The following is an 18,372-nucleotide window of genomic DNA, read 5'->3' as shown; positions in this document are numbered from 1 at the left end:
TTGACTCTTTCCAAAAAAGAAGGTGGTTTGGGATACAAGGATCTCCATGTGTTTAATTTGGCCATGCTCACTAAACAAGCGTGGAGATTGTTAGAACACCCTGATTCACTTTGTGCTCGAGTTCTCAAAGCGAAGTATTTCCGTGAAACCGACATACTGCATGCTACACCCAAAAGGGAATGTTGTATGTGTGGCATAGTATCTTACAGGGAATTGAAGTGGTTAAGAAGGGAGTCATCAAGCGTGTCGGTGACGGCTCGACAGTGAAGATCTGGGAGGACTCGTGGCTTCCTAGAGACTGGGACGTGAGACCGATGACACATCGCCGGAACGCTGTCGTCTCAACTGCTGCTGAGCTGATGGACGCATTCTCTGTGGCATGGGACTAACAGCTAGTGCGGTCAATATTCTGGGCACCAGATGCGGACTTGATCCTAGCTTTGCCCATTAAAGAAGATATGGAAGATGCCTGGGCACGGCATCTTGACCATCGTGGTTGTTTCTTTGTGAAGTCGGCGTACAAGTTATGCAGACAATTTCAGATGGTGGACTCGGGTGAGGTTGGTCAAGCAAATGGGGACAACAACAACAACAGTTTCAGATGGAGTTCCATATGGCACGCGCCGTGCCCAAATAAAGTGCAACAATTCCTATGGCGTATGGCACACAACAGCCTTCCCCTATGTGCCAATCTGAAGAGGAAAGGAGTAGACATTGACACACTTTGTCCAGTCTGCAAAAGAAGAGATGAAGATGGTAGCCATCTGTTGTTTCAGTGTAAACAGGTCAAGCAATTGTGGAGGGAATTAGGACTAGACGAGGTACGTACTAAGTGCATGGCAATGCATGATCCAAAAGAAGTAATACATGAGCTGTTGGGGGGTGATCTGCAACGGAAAACAATCATCATTGCACTAGCATGGACGTGGTGGAATGCAAGAAAAAAACTGTGGATGGAGGGAAAGAAAATAGACATCACTGGACTACTTTGGCAGATTAGGATTGAAGCTACTGAATATATGACTTACTTCAGTCATGAGAAGAAACCAGTTGAGCGGGAATCTGAAGTTTGGACCAAGCCGACTGACGGTGTGCTAAAGATTAATACTGATGGCAGCTTTTGTGCGGCGTCATCATTAGGAGGGTGGGGCTATGTCATTCAAGATCATGACAGTGATGTTGTGGTAGCGGCTGCAGGAAGGATATCGCATGCACATGATGCCTTGCAAACTGAAGCTGAAGCATGCATATTTACTCTATACAAGGCGCATGAGTTAGGCATCACCAGGGTTGTGGTGGAGACGGATGCAACGTTGCTGGTCCATGCAATCAAGTTGTCGAACTTTGATCGTTCTTCTATTGGGGTATTGTTCAGGGAGATAAAGACTTTTGCTAGTTTGAACTTCAGTTTTTTCATATTGTTCATTGTCCGAGGGCTTGTAATAAGGTTGCAGACGCTCTTGCGCTGTATGGGTCGAAGATGGAGCTTGTACCCCAAGCCGTATGGCCGGTTCTTGCCCCTACCTTTGTCCGGTCTTTTATTGCTAGCGACGTCGCTAGACATGTTGATTAATGGAATGAAATGTTCCAAGCTCAAAAAAACAACGGAAGACAAAACAAAGTAGCATCATCCATGTTGCCAAAAGAAAAGTGAAGTCCTTTTTTGAAAAATATTCAAATATTATAAAAGTTCGTCACAAGTACAAAGCACTACAAACATAATAAAAATTAAATCGAGGTCTATGGACCACCAAACGAACAATACTGCTGCCTGAACGAGCCATCGACGCGTCGATGTCTCCGCTTCCCTATCGGACCGGCTTGACCTTGTCGATGACAACAAGAAAGTCTTCGTGCATGTTGTAAGGGCATATTTATCCCTAAGTAGTTTTGGTGATTGATGATAATGCATTTGCAGATTAATCGTATGCATTAAGCATTTCAAATATCTCATGATTTAGGCACAAGACGATTCGTTGCCCCTCGGAGTCTAATGAAGACGGAGTTTTCCCTATGTTCCTTTTCGGTGGATTTGAGTCGTAGGAAAGCCGTACTATTAAGAGGGGGTCCGCGTTGGAAAGGTTTGGGTGGAATCATCACATACACGTCTATTCCTTTTGCACCCCCTTTTCTTTGCACCTTTGGAGCAACCATTGTTTTTCCGTGTCTCTGCAAAATGAAGGACTCCTAGTGTTTGTTGTGCTGTGGCATGCAGTAGTACTGCTCATGGGAGCAGTAGTACCACAGAGGCCCATGATAGTACCGGCCGGGGTCGCGGTAGTACCGCAGGCCCATGCGGTAGTACCGCTCCCCGGACGCGGTAGTATCGTGGCCTCGGGCCGGGCACAGCAGCACGAGCGGAAGTAGGGGCAGATGCAATTTTTTACATCCGCGTCCTACACGGTAGTACCGCTCCCTTTATGCGGTAGTACCGTGTCAGAGTTTAGCACAGATTGTTACTTAGCGGAAGTAGCCACAAATGTATTTTTATTCGTCCGTGCTTTCCCAGCCCAGACAAACCCTGCCTTGCGGTAGTACCACAAGGGGGAGCGGTAGTACCACTCCGGCGGTTCTACCGCTCTTTGCTTCAACGCATCAGGGATGGTCTAGCTCCTGCCGCGCATGTGGTAATACCGCAATGCCCCGCAGTAGTACCGCAGGCCCTTGCGGTAGTACCGCATGTCTGGTGCGGTAGTACCGTCGCGGGCTGAGTAAGTAGAAAACAGTTGGATTTGTCCTATCACTATAAAAGGGGAGTCTTCTTCTCCGAGTTGACTACCTCTTCCATCCCTAAGCTCCATTTCTGCTCTAAGCTTCATTTTCGCCCGATCTCTCTCCCTAGCCAATCAAACTAGTCGATTTTCTAGGGATTGGTTGAGAAGGCTCCGATCTACACTTCCACCAAGAGAAATTTGATCCCCCACTAATCTCTTGCGGATCTTGTTACTCTTGGGTGTTTGAGCACCCTAGATGGTTGAGGCCACCGCGGAGCCATATTCCATTGTGGTGAAACTTCATGGTGTCGTTGGGAGCCTCCAATTAAGTTGTGGAGATTGCCCCAACCTTGTTTGTAAAGGTCCGCTCGCCGCCTCCAAGGGCACCAATAGTGGAATCACGGCATCTCACATTGTGTGAGGGCGTGAGGAGAATACGGTGGCCCTAGTGGCTTCTCGGGGAGCATTGTGGCTCCACATCGCTCCAACGGAGACGTACTTCCTCTCAAAGGGAAGGAACTTCGGTAACACATCCTCGTCTCCATCGGCTCCACTCTTGGTTATCTCGTACCTTTACTTGTGCAAGCTTACTTTGTGTTGCATCCCTTGCTTGCTTGTGTGCTTGTTGTTGTTGCATCATATAGGTTGCTCACCTAGTTGCATATCTAGACAATCTACTTTGATGCAAAGTTTAAATTGTTAAAGAAAAGCTAAAAATTGTTAGTTGCCTATTCACCCCGGCATCTCTAGTTGAAAGTGAAACTATCCCTAGGTGGTTTTGGTAATTCATAACAACATATAGCTCATTGAGCTAATGCTATTCCAAGATGACTATTTCAGGAAAGCTCAATGATTGGCATGGCATGGATGTGAAAGTGGAACCCTCAAAATGCTAAGGACAAAGGATTGGCTCAAGCTCAAAAGCTCAAGACTCTTCATTTTATATTTTTCTGATCCAAGATCACATTGAGTCTTTAGGAAAAGCCAATACTATCAAGGAGGGATGAGGTGTTGCTTAATGAGCCTCTTGCTTCATGTGCTTAGTGATATGCTCCAAAACCCTCAACTACTTTCCCATATCCACATATGACCTAAACCCTAAGCCAAACTCGGTCCTACCGATTCTTTCTATCCGGCGCCACCGAGTTTCACTTGTCATAAGCCACTGCCAAACCCTAGCAATTCGGTTCTACCGATAGGGATCTCGGTCTCACCGAGATGGGATTGCAAACTCTCTGTTTCCCTTTCGTAACTTTTCGGTCTCACCGAAAGAGCGAATCGGTCCCACCGAGATTGCAATGTAAACTCTTTGTTTCCCTTTTGTAACTTTTCGGTCTCACCGAAAGAGCAAATCGGTCCCACCGAGTTTGCCTGACCAACTCTCTGGTTAGCTTATTACCAAACTCGGTCTCACCGAGTTTGTGTAATCGGTCTCACCTGAGATTACGTTATGCCCAAACCCTAACCATATCGGTCCTACCGAGTCGCATGTCAGTCCCACCGAAAATCTCTAACGGTCACTAGGTTTACCTTTTCGGTCCGACCGAGTTTGTTGATTCGGTCCCACCGAGATTGGAAAACTGTGTGTAACGGTTGGATTTTGTGTGGAGGCTATATATACCCCTCCACCTCCTCTTCATTCATGGAGAGAGCCATCAGAACACATACACAATTCCAACTCATATGTTCTGAGAGAGAACCACCTACTCATGTGTTGAGACCAAGATATTCCATTCCTACCATATGAATCTTGATCTCTAGCTTTCCCCAAGTTTCTTTCCACTCAAACCTTCTTTCCACCAGATCCAAATCCTATGAGAGAGAGTTGAGTGTTGGGGAGACTATCATTTGAAGCACAAGAGCAAGGAGTTCATTACCTACACACCATTTGTTACTTCTTGGAGAGTGGTGTCTCCTAGATTGGCTAGGTGTCACTTGGGAGCCTCCGACAAGATTGTGGAGTTGAACCAAGGAGTTTGTAAGGGCAAGGAGATCGCCTACTTCGTGAAGATCTACCACTAGTGAGGCAAGTCCTTCGTGGGCGATGGCCATGGTGGGATAGACAAGGTTGCTTCTTCGTGGACCCTTCGTGGGTGGTTGCTTCTTCGTGGACCCTTCGTGGGTGGTTGCTTCTTCGTGGACCCTTCGTGGGTGGAGCCCTCCGTGGACTCGCGCAACCATTACCCTTCGTGGCCGTTACCCTTCGTGAGTTGAAGTCCCCATCAACGTGGATGTAGGATAGCACCACCTATCCGAACCACGGGAAAAACATCTGTGTCTCCAATTGCGTTTGAATTCTCCAAACCCTTCCCTTTACATTCTTGCAAGTTGCATGCTTTACTTTCCGCTGCCAATATACTCTTTGCACGCTTGCTTGAATTGTGTGATAATTGCTTGACTTGTCCTACAATAGCTAAAATCTGCCAAGAACTAAAATTGGGAAAAGGTTAAGTTTTTATTTGGTCAAGTAGTCTAATCACCCCCCTCTAGACATACTTTCGATCCTACAAGTGGTATCAGAGCTTTGGTCTCCATTTGCTTTGATCTCCATAGCTTTTGGTGGTCATAGCCTTGGTTTCACAACCTAGGAGAGTATGGCGTCTAGCGAGGGAAATTATCACCGTAGAGGTCCTTACTTTGATGGTACTAATTTTGCTAGTTGGAAGCATAAAATGAAAATGCATATTCTTGGACATAACCCCGCCGTTTGGGCTATTGTGTGTGTTGGTTTGCAAGGTGACTTCTTTGATGGGAAAGAACCAAACCGTGAAGCTACCGTGGATGAGTTGAAGATGTTGCAATACAATGCTCAAGCTTGTGATATTCTCTTCAACGGATTGTGCCCCGAAGAATTCAACAAAATCAGCCGTCTTGAGAATGCAAAGGAAATTTGGGACACTTTGATTGATATGCACGAAGGTACCGACTCCGTCAAGGAATCCAAGTTGGATGTGCTTCAAAGTCAACTTGACAAGTTCAAAATGAAGGATGGTGAAGGTGTCGCTGAAATGTACTCTAGGCTTGCTCTCATCACAAATGAGATTGCCGGCTTAGGAAGTGAAGAGATGACCGATAGATTCATCATCAAGAAGATTCTAAGAGCCTTGGATGGAAAATATGATACCGTGTGCACATTGATCCAAATGATGCCCAATTACAAAGATCTCAAGCCAACGGAGGTGATTGGAAGAATTGTTGCTCATGAGATGTCACTTAAGGATAAAGAGGAACTTCACAACAAATCAAGTGGTGCCTACAAAGCCTCATGTGAAGCCCCTACATCATCAAGTGAGAAACAAAACTTCAATGAAGAATTGAGCTTAATGGTGAAGAACTTCAACAAGTTCTACAAGAGTAGAAGCAAAGATAGAAGCTTCAAGTCAAGGTCCTACAATGACAAAAGATCTTCTAGTCGAGAGCGAAACTGCTACAGTTGTGGAAGACCCGGACACTATTCCAATGAGTGTACGGCTCCCTACAAGAGAAGAGAAGATTCTCCAAAAAGAAGAAGCAAAGAATCACCACCAAGAGAGAGAAGGAGTAGAGATGATCGTTATGAACGAAGATACTCACGGAGAAGCAAGGATTCGGAAAGGAAGGAAAAATCATCAAGGAGCTACACAAAACGAAGACATCAAGCTCATGTTGGTGAATGGGTATCCGACTCCGACTCCGACAGCCACTCCGAGAGAAGTTATCACTCCGACTCCGAAGATACTCAAGATGAAGGTGTTGCCGGTCTAGCACTTGTGTCAACCAACTCCTACGACATATTTGACTCACTAAATGAAGGAATTGGAAGATGCTTCATGGCTAAAGGTCCTAAGGTAACACACCCCGAGTATGTTGATTTCAATAGTGATGAAGATGACTTGTTAGGTGATGATTTACTTGTTGACAACTCTAGTGATGAATACTATGATGAAACATCAATTAATCATGCTAATCAAGATAAAACGAATGACAATGATAAGGAGAAGATTGAGGCTCTAACTAAAGAACTAAACACTCTTAAGTTAGCTCATGAAACTATCTTCGAAGATCATCGAGAACTTTTAAGAGCTCATGAGAAATTACGCTTTGAAAAGCTCAATCTTGAGCAAGAGCATGAGTTCTTAAAAGCAATCAATGATGATCTCCGCAAGAAAAGTTCTTCTTACATTGCCAAGCGTTTACTCTTATCCACTTACATGCCTCAAGTCAAGTCTAGTAACAAGAACAAGAAAGATTCTTCCTCTAGCAGTAACAATGATCATGCTAAATCCAATATTGTTGCTTCTAGTAGTTCTCTTGATTCCACTAATGATTCTCTTAGCCAAGTTACACTTGAGCAAGAAAATAGCTTATTGAAGGGAATTATAGAGAAAGGAGTGTACAAAAGCCTTGCCGAGAGTAAGCAATTCGAGGAAATTGTGCGCAAGCAAGGAATGCACCGGAAGAATCAAGGTGTTGGTTTTGAACGAAAGTTCAATGCCAATGGAGTTGAGTGGGAAGAAGATCAATACCCCAAGACAAAGTTTGTTCCTCAACAAGAGAAGTATGATACTTCTTTCAAGGGGACACAAGCTCAAGATGATCTTCCACCACAAGACTACAAGCAAAAAGGCAAGGACAAGCTTCAAGAGGAAATTGATGCATTTGAAGAAGCTCCTAAGACCTTAGTCAAGTGGATTCCCAAGACTACTTCAAGTTCCACTTCATCAAGTACGACTACAACTCCAAGGATTCCCATCAAGATGGTGTGGATCCAAAAGAAGAAGAACTAGAGAGTTCTTGAGGGTGACTCCGCCAACATACTTCACTCTTATCATTTTGGCAAGAACAAGTGCAATCAACTTCCACATCTTGCACTAGTTCAAGGAGTCACAAACCCTCTTGTTGGTAAGACAAGGGACAAGGTAACCTAAAAGTTTTCATGGACATCATCTTGTGTGTGCATCACTCTATGTCTATGGATATCCTTGTTTGTTCCTTGTGGGACTAACCCATGTAGGTATTGAAAGTGCAATTCACTCAAATGGATAGCTCCAAGTGATCTACATCAACATTGAGCATCCACATCTTCAACATCTACATGAAGTCATCATCGACAAAACCCGAGGTTAGTTCATCCCTCTAAGGGGGGATATCACATCTAGGGGGAGCTTTACTCTAAGACTTGAGCTAAAGCAACTCTAAAGATGTGAACACAACAATGCTTTATGTAAAAGTGGTAACCCCACTTGAGCTTAAACGATGAGTATGACCTATGATCAAGTGTTCTCACTTGACTCCTAAGTCAATATACTCATATATAGATGACCTTGTCATCGCAAATTGCTTGATAGATGCTAGAATTGGTTGTGCATGCCTTGTCACATATTTCATTTGCCATCTTATTGTGTGAGCATGCTGGTTGCATATTTTACTCATTCGAGGACATCCACTTGTTGTTTTGATTGTTTGGTTTTATTTCCTTTTGCCAAGTGGATGGACAAGAATGCCTAAGAACCTCCTCTAGCTATCTATGCTTTTCTCGTCTCAAACTCTATTCATGCTACATCACAAAATTTGATCAAGTCAGATTCGAACTACTCTGTGTGAGGAGCGGTCGGAGTCCCCGATTCGTCATAGACTTAAACTTCCAAAACCTCTTTATGATTCTCGGTCTGACCAATACCCCACTTTCGGTCCTACTGAGATCATTAAGTTGATCTAGGTTTTCGATCTCGGTGCAACCGATTTGAACCATCCGGTCACACCGAGTTGCAACAACTGTATACAGTTTTGCATCTCGGTGCCACCGAGTTGTTCCACTCAGTCACACCGACAGGGTAGGGCTATATGTAGTCACGGGCAAAAATTTGGAAATTTCTCCGAACCCCTTCGCCCGCGCGATAGCCTGCTCTGCCAACTTGGTCTCCGGATCGTCTCCTCACCGCCAGCCGCCTCTAGTCGCTGGTCTCCGTCGCCGTCAATGGAAATTCAACCCCGCCGTTGTCGCCGTAGCGAGTCTCCGCCGAACTAGGGTATGGACTCGATCTTTGTGCTATTCCCCAATCCGATTCTTAGCACATTGTGATCATCATGATTCTTGCCACGCTTGTTAAACTTTTATCCAGTCAATGAACTCGTAGATTAGGTTTAATTCAAAAAATTTAGGGTTAGGTTTCCGCTGAAACCATCTCGGACCCACCGAGTTGAAAAACTCGGTCCCACCGATTTGGCTTATGCCATTGCACAAGTGAGACTCGGTCTGACCGAGAATTACTTATCGGTGTGACCGATTTTGGAACTCTGTGAAACCCTAGCAGTCTCGGTGCCACCGAACTGTGACTCGGTCTGACCGAGTTCACTAGTTTAGGTGCCAAAACTGCTTCGGTATCACCGAGTTTAGAAATCGGTAGATCCGAGATGCTTTCAGTGGGAAACTAAAACTAAGTTTTTGAATTATTCTTTTGCAAAAATCTCTGCATTTTGTGATGCTCATCCACTCTATCTCATCTATAACCTATTCACAGGGTCAGCAGTCAGAGTTTGCATCATGTCAGACCAAAGTGATAGCCAGAACTTGTCAGAGCAGCAAGTGCAGATGAGTGAGGGCACTAGTCCCTCAAGTTCCTCAGATGATGGCAGCAGAAGTACTCCTAGCAATCTGCCTAAAGCTGCCACCAGACAGAGAAAGAAGAGAACCTCAGAATCAGAGGATGAGGACTATGTGGCAGAAGAGGAAGCAACTTCCAAGAGAGTTGAGAGGACTATGTGGCAGAAGAGGAAGCAACTTCCAAGAGAGTTGAGCCAGCACCTAAGGCACCCAAGCTGATGGGTGATGCCATAAGATCAGGGGCAGCTGCTTCCAAGGCCAAGCCAGCTCCAAAGCCAAAACCAAAGAGGAATACAAGAAGCATCCCAGCTGCTGAGAAGAACAAGGCCCCAGTGCCTGACACTGCAGAAGATGATGAAGAGCAAGTTCTCAGAAAACTCAAGCCCAAGATCCCAGACCACAACGATGCTCATCCTGTGGCTGAGGATATGAAGCTCAGGAGAGACTCAGGGCTGAGGAAGTGGAGAGAAGTAGATCCGTATGCTTCAAGGAGGAGGACTGCTGTTGACTACAGGTTCCACACTAAGGAACAACAGGACTTCTATGAGACAGTCTTATTGGATAAGAAGCCAATTGTATGTGATATGAGATGGGTTGATTGGCAATACATCAAGGACAACGAAGAGTACTACCCTGGAGTGCAGGACAGCTTCAAGGCATGTGGAGTAGAGGACTTTGTTGGGCAGAAGCTCACAAAGTGGAACGAGGAGCTTATCATGCAGTTCTACTCCACAGCACATTTCTATCCAGATGGTAAGATCACATGGATGTCTGAAGGTACGAGGTACCAATCTACTGTTGCTGAGTGGGCACAGCTTATCAATGCCCCAGAGGAGCATGAGGATGACTTGGATATCTATGCCAAAAAGAAGATGGACCACAACTCTATGTCCAACATGTACAAGGAAATTCCAAATGAAGCACTTGATACTTTCAAGTTTGGCTCAGTGCATTATCTTCTATCGGGGCTGCCAACTATCAACTGGATCCTTAGCCACACCTTGTTGCCCAAGTCAGGTGATCACAAGATGATCAGAGGCCATGCGATCAATTTGCTTCATATATTTGATGTGCCACAGAAGTTCAAAGTGATGAGCCTCATGGTAGAGACCATTAAGAGGACAACAGCTGATCAGAAGAGGAGCTGTGGATATGCCCCACAAATTCAGGAGTTAATCAACTCCAAGATGGGCACAGGCATATACTTATTGGACAAGGAACACCTGCCCATCCGTCCAGATTTTGAAGATAATCAAGTTGTCATGAATGAGAATGAACCATCATCTGCACAAGCACAAGCAAAGAAGGAGAAGGCAAGGAAGGAGAAAGCTGCCAAGATGCCAACTCAAGAGGAGGCATCTGAGTATTTCTTGAAAACCAAACAAGAGCAGCTTGGTTACTTGATTGCATCCACACTGAGGATTGAGCAAGGACTGGCCACCCTCACTCAGAATCAGCAGATCTTAGAGAGGATCATGGAACAAAAGTTCTATGACTTGGATGTCAAAGTAATAGAGATTCAGTCTGCAGTGGAACAACTTCAGGATAACATGCAGGAGAGGAGAGGCAAGACTACAACTGATGCATTTGCCAAAGTGCCAAGAGCTCAGAGATCACATGCAGTGCCAGTTGCTGACACCAGAGCCACCACTTCTACACCAGCTACAGCTTCAGTTCCACCAGCTCCAGCATCTACTTCAGCCTCAACTCCAACCACGTCTACAGAAGGCTTCGTCCTTGGAGTGCTCCGGACTCCACCACCACCAGAAGATCAAGCCTGAGAGTCGATCTAGAACTATGCATTTTCTAGGAACTTTTTGGTAACTTGTTTCCAAAGGGGGAGAAAAATGTATAGATCATAGGCTTCGAGAGAGAGAGAGTGTTGCTTTTATTCTCTCTTGTTTTATTTGGTGGTTTTTCGAACTTTGTTTGCTTTTGTGTGAGATACTATGTCATTGCTCGTGAGACATTGATGATCATGTGTTTGATCATAAGCTACACTTAATGTTTGCTTAATATTATCATCTTATCTATCTTATGTGATCATTCACTATTCTTGGTGATGAGTGCATGTATTTCATTCTTATCATTTTAAGCGCTCCACCAAGATGTATGTGACATGGAAGAGTAACCCATGACTCTAACTCTTTGTGCATTTGCAGTCCAAAGCAAATTTTAAATATGCACAAATTTAGGGGGAGCTCTTACTTGTCACATACTTCTCAAAGGGACGATATATTTCATGCTTATTATCATTTGTCGAAGCTTTGATCTATATGTTGTCATCAATTACCAAAAAGGGGGAGATTGAAAGTGCAACTATCCCTAGGTGGTTTTGGTAATTCATAACAACATATAGCTCATTGAGCTAATGCTATTCCAAGATGACTATTTCAGGAAAGCTCAATGATTGGCATGGCATGGATGTGAAAGTGGAACCCTCAAAATTCTAAGGACAAAGGATTGGCTCAAGCTCAAAAGCTCAAGACTCTTCATTTTATATTTTTCTGATCCAAGATCACATTGAGTCTTTAGGAAAAGCCAATACTATCAAGGAGGGATGAGGTGTTGCTTAATGAGCCTCTTGCTTCATGTGCTTAGTGATATGCTCCAAAACCCTCAACTACTTTCCCATATCCACATATGACCTAAACCCTAAGCCAAACTCGGTCATACCGATTCTTTCTATCCGGCGCCACCGAGTTTCACTTGTCATAAGCCACTGCCAAACCCTAGCAATTCGGTTCTACCGATAGGGATCTCGGTCTCACCGAGATGGGATTGCAAACTCTCTGTTTCCCTTTCGTAACTTTTTGGTCTCACCGAAAGAGCGAATCGTTCCCACCGAGATTGCAATGAAAACTCTTTGTTTCCCTTCTGTAACTTTTCGGTCTCACCGAAAGAGCAAATCAGTCCCACCGAGTTTGCCTGGCCAACTCTCTGGTTAGCTTATTACCAAACTCAGTCTCACCGAGTTTGTGTAATCGGTCTCACCGAGATTACGTTATGCCCAAACCCTAACCATATCGGTCCTACCGAGTCGCATGTCAGTCCCACCGAAAATCTCTAACGGTCACTAGGTTTACCTTTTCGGTCCGACCGAGTTTGTTGATTCGGTCCCACCGAGATTGGAAAACTGTGTGTAACGGTTGGATTTTGTGTGGAGGCTATATATACCCCTCCACCTCCTCTTCATTCGTGGAGAGAGCCATCAGAACACATACACAATTCCAACTCATATGTTCTGAGAGAGAACTACCTACTCATGTGTTGAGGCCAAGATATTCCATTCCTACCATATGAATCTTGATCTCTAGATTTCCCCAAGTTGCTTTCCACTCAAACCTTCTTCCCACCAGATCCAAATCCTATGAGAGAGAGTTGAGTGTTGGGGAGACTATCATTTGAAGCACAAGAGCAAGGAGTTCATTACCTACACACCATTTGTTACTTCTTGGAGAGTGGTGTCTCCTAGATTGGCTAGGTGTCACTTGGGAGCCTCCGACAAGATTGTGGAGTTGAACCAAGGAATTTGTAAGGGCAAGGAGATCGCCTACTTCGTGAAGATCTACCGCTAGTGAGGCAAGTCCTTCATGGGCGATGGCCATGGTGGGATAGACAAGGTTGCTTCTTCGTGGACCCTTCGTGGGTGGTTGCTTCTTCGTGGACCCTTCGTGGGTGGAGCCCTCCGTGGACGCGCGCAACCATTACCCTTCGTGGGTGGAGCCCTCCGTGGACTCGCGCAACCTTACCCTTCGTGGGTTGAAGTCTCCATCAACATGGATGTAGGATAGCACCACCTATCCGAACCACGGGAAAAACATTCGTGTCTCCAATTGCGTTTGAATTCTCCAAACCCTTCCCTTTACATTCTTGCAAGTTGCATGCTTTACTTTCCGCTGCCAATATACCCTTTGCATACTTGCTTGAATTGTGTGATGATTGCTTGACTTGTCCTACAATAGCTAAAATCTGCCAAGAACTAAAATTGGGAAAAGGTTAAGTTTTTATTTGGTCAAGTAGTCTAATCACCCCCCCTCTAGACATACTTTCGATCCTACACTAGTCAACTATATCGATCCTTTCAATTGGTATCAGAGCCTCGTCTCTTTATTAAGGACTTTGTCGTCCGAAGAGTATGGTTGACACCGTCGACAGTGAGGAGGAGCACCCCGGTGTGATTCCGTCCTCGTCTACGGCCGATGGGGGAACCTCGGTCTCACGTGAGGAGTTCAATGTGGCCTTGGACACATTGAAAACCTCCATGACGGTCGAGGTCAAAGGCATGCTTAAGAACTTTCTTAATGGTCTTAAATTGTCCACCGCACCATTGGAAGTGGTCGATCCCACTAACAAGGTGGCGGATGCTAACTCTCACAAGGGGGGAGCTACTAGTGATAAAGTTCCTTTGTCTAGTGGTAAAAGTGGAAACGACATCTTTGCCCATGTTGAACCTCCTCTTACTTTTGGAGGACCGGTTCCCTTCACTCATTTAAATCATGCGGGTTCTCCTTCTAAGATTGTTAAAAATGAGGATTTTGACTCATGGGTCTATCTCTTTAAATGTCATTTAAATCATGTCAATACTAATGAGAATCATTGAGCAAGGTTTCTATCCTGTAACGCCCTCGATGCGGCTATATCTCCCACGTGTTGAAGCATGACTTAGAGGCATAACCGCATTGAAAGCAATATCGCAAGTGAGGTAATCTTCACACAACCCATGTAATACATAAGGGACATAGATACATAGTTGGCTTACAATCGCCACTCTTCACAATACATGAATAAAACATTACATCATCCAAATACAATCAAGGCCCGACTACGGAGCCAAAATAAAAGAAGACTACCCCAAATGCTACACAGATCCCCGACCGACCCCAACTGGGCTCCACTACTGATCAACTAGAACGAAACAACACAAAGGACAAGATCTTCATCGAGCTCCTCCTTGAGCTTGGTTGCGTCATCTGCACGGTTCAACGACACCTGCAACCTGGTTTTGGAAGTGGCAGACCCGTTGACTAAACTTCTCTCACAAGCAAAACATGATCACACCTTAGTACTCTTTGGGTGTTAATCACATAGCGATGTGAACTAGATTATTGACTCTAGTAAACCCTTTGGGTGTTGGTCACATGTCGATGTGAACTATAGGTGTTAATCACATGGTGATGTGAACTATTGGTGTTAAATCACATGGAGATGTGAACTAGATTATTGACTCTAGTGCAAGTGGGAGACTGAAGGAAATATGCCCTAGAGGCAATAATAAAGTTATCATTTATTTCCTTATATCATGATAAATGTTTATTATTCATGCTAGAATTGTATTAACCGGAAACATAATACATGTGTGAATACATAGACAACACATAGTGTCACTAGTATGCCTCTACTTGACTAGCTCGTTGATCAAATATGGTTATGTTTCCTAACCATAGACATGAGTAGTCATTTGATTAACGGGATCACATCATTAGGAGAATGATGTGATTGACTTGACCCATTCCGTTAGCATAGCACTTGATCGTTTAGTTTGTTGTTATTGCTTTCTTCATGACTTATACATGTTCCTATGACTATGAGATTATGCAACTCCCGTTTACCGGAGGAACACTTTGTGTGCTACCAAACGTCACAACATAATTGGGTGATTATAAAGGTGCTCTACAGGTGTCTCCAAAGGTACTTGTTGGGTTGGCGTATTTCGAGATTAGGATTTGTCACTCCGATTGTCGGAGAGGTATCTCTGGGCCCACTCGGTAATGCACATCACTATAAGCCTTGCAAGCATTGCAACTAATGAGTTAGTTGCGGGATGATGTGTTACGGAACGAGTAAAGAGACTTGCCGGTAACGAGATTGAACTAGGTATTGAGTACTGACGATCGAATCTCGAGCAAGTAACATACCGATGACAAAGGGAACAACGTATGTTGTTATGCAGTTTGATCGATAAAGATCTTCGTAGAATATGTGAGAGCCAATATGAGCATCCAGGTTCCGCTATTGGTTATTGATCGGATACGTGTCTCGCTCATGTCTACATAGTTCTCGAACCCGTAGGGTCCGCACGCTTAAAGTTTGATGACGATCGTAATAAGAGTTTTTGTGTTTTGATGTACTGAAGGTTGTTCGGAGTCCCGGATGAGATTGGGGACATGACGAGGAGTCTCGAAATGGTCGAGACGTAAAGATTGATATATTGGATGACTATGTTTGGACATCGGAAGGGTTCCGAGTGGTTCAGGCATTTTTCTGGAGTACCGGGAGGTTACCGGAACCCCCCGGGAGAAGTTATGGGCCTTATGGGCCATAAGAAGGAAGCACACCAGCCCACAAGGGGCTGGTGCGCCCCCTTTGGGTAGGAGGCCGAATTGGAGAAGGTTTGGGGGGTGTGGCCCCCCTTTCCTTCTCTCCTACTCCTCCTTCCCTTCCTCTCCTACTCCAACTAGGGAAGGGAGGAATCCTACTCCCGGTGGAAGTAGGACTCCTCCAGGGCGCGCCATAGGGGCCGGCCCTCTCCCCCTCCTCCACTCCTTTATATACGGGGGTGGGGGGCACCCCGTAGACACACAAGTTGATCTTCGTGATCGTTCCTTAGCCGTGTGCGGTGCCCCCTTCCACCATATTCCACCTCGGTCATATCGTAGCGGTGCTTAGGCGAAGCCCTACATCGGTAGAACATCATCACCGTCATCACACCGTCGTGCTGACGAAACTCTCCCTCAATGTTTTGCTGGATCGGAGCTCGAGGGACGTCATCGAGTTGAACGTGTGCAGAACTCGGAGGTGCCGTACGTTCGGTACTTGGATCGGTCGGATCGGGAAGACGTACGACTACTTCCTCTATGTTGTGTCAACGCTTCCGTTGCCGATCTATGAGGGTACGTAGACTACACTCTCCCCTCTCGTTGCTATGCATCACCATGATCTTGTGTGTGCGTAGGAATTTTTTGGAAATTACTACGTTACCCAACATCTGTGAGTCACGGGGACTCAGCAATCTCACACCCTCGCGATCAAGACTATTTAAGCTTATAGATAGGGTAAAAGGTATGAGGTGGAGCTGCAGCAAGCGACTAGCATATTTGGTGGCTAACATATACACAAAAGAGAGCGAGAAGAGAAAGGCAAAAGCACGGTCGAACAACTATGATCAAGAAGTGATCCTAGAACAACCTACGTCAAGCATAACTACAACACCGTGTTCACTTCTCGGACTCCGCCGGAAAGAGACCATCATGGCTACACACGCGGTTGATGCATTTTAATTAAGGTCAACTTCAGGTTTTCTACAACCGGACATTAACAAATTCCCATCTGCCCATAACCGCGGGCACGACTTTCAAAAGTTCAAAACCCTGCAGGGGTGTCCCAACTTAGCCCATCACAAGCTCTCACGGTCAATGAAGGATATTCCTTCTAGCGGGAAGACCCGATCAGACTCAGAATCCCGGTTACAAGACATTTCGACAATGGTAAAACAAGACCAGCAAAGCCACCCGAATGTGCCGACAAATCCCGATAGGAGCTGCACATATCTCTTTCTCAGGGCACACCGGATTGTCCAAGGTTCCGGTAGGCCAGCCCAGAGTTGCCCCTGGTGGCCACCGGCAGCTGACAGGTTGGACCAACACTCAGAGGAGCACTGGCCCGGGGGTTTAAATAAAGATGACCCTTGAGTCTGCAGAACCCAAGGGAAAGAAAATGCTAGGTGGCGAATGGTAAAACCAATGTTGGGCCTTACTGGAAGAGTTTTATTCAAGGCGAACTGTCAAGGGGTTCCCATTATAACCCAACCGCGTAAGGAACGCAAAATCTGGGAACATAACACCGATATGACGGAAACTAGGGCGGCAAGAGTGGAACAATACACCAGGCATAAGGCCGAGCCTTCCACCCTTTACCAAGTATATAGATGCATTAATTAAATAAGATATATTGTGATATCCCAACAAAATATCCATGTTCCAACATGGAACAAGCTCCAATCTTCACCTACAACTAACAACGCTATAAGAGGGACTGAGCAAAGCGGTAACATAGCCAAACAATGGTTTGCTAGGACAAAGGGGGGTTAGAGGCTTGGCTTAACAAAATGGGAGGCATGATAAGCAAGTGGTAGGTATCGCAACATAGGCATGGCAAAAGAACGAGCAACTAGCAAGCAAAGATCGAAGTGATTTCGAGGGTATGATCATCTTGCCTGAAATCCCGCAAGGAAGAAGAATGAGTCCATGAAGAAGACAAACGGACGTAGACAAACGAGTCCTCACAAACGCGACGTAACCGGAACCAACCCGAAGAAGCAACACCGGAAAGAAGCACACAACATAGTAAACAAACCACCCACGAACATGGTATGATATGAGGGATGCGGTATGTGATGCATATGCATGATATGGCAAGGAATGATTGAACCTGGCCTCAACTTGGAAATCCAAGAGTGCCACTGGAAAGGTGAGGTGATATCGGTCGAAATCAACATAAAGATCACCGGAATCGGATGCACGGTTTGGAAATGGCAAGCGAAACAAATATGGCACTGGTCTGCGATAATCAGCAAGTGACGAACTAAATGCATCAAGATAAATACGCTACAACACTGAAACATGACAACAAAATACATGGCAGGGATCCACTCATGATGCTTGACAAAAGATGAACACTGAGCTATGACTAATTCACTCAATAACAGGTTCAAACAAGCATGGCAAAAGTGCAAATGATAACAGGTTTCAGACTTGGTGGAATTAACACAAGTCTGGAATTTATCATCAGGAAGCACACTTTAGAGCATGAAAACTACAAGCTACAGGAAGTTAAAATGTCAAAGAAAGGCATGGCATGAAGCTACTCAAAGCACTTAACAAAAGTCCCTTACTGACCTTGAGCCAAAAGGGATCAGAAAATACAATTGCAAGCATGTGAACATAGCAAAAACATAAACAGATTCAGACTTAGTGAAAAACTGGAGCATGGCAAAACAGTTAACGAGTAGGCATGTTTACGAGCTCGATGCACTCACTACAGAGCATGGCATGACAAACTAAGCATACACTCATC

The sequence above is a fragment of the Triticum aestivum genome, chromosome 2A (assembly GCF_018294505.1).
Source record: "Triticum aestivum cultivar Chinese Spring chromosome 2A, IWGSC CS RefSeq v2.1, whole genome shotgun sequence".
Classification (NCBI taxonomy): Eukaryota; Viridiplantae; Streptophyta; class Magnoliopsida; order Poales; family Poaceae; genus Triticum; species Triticum aestivum.
This window is presented reverse-complemented; position numbering follows the sequence as displayed.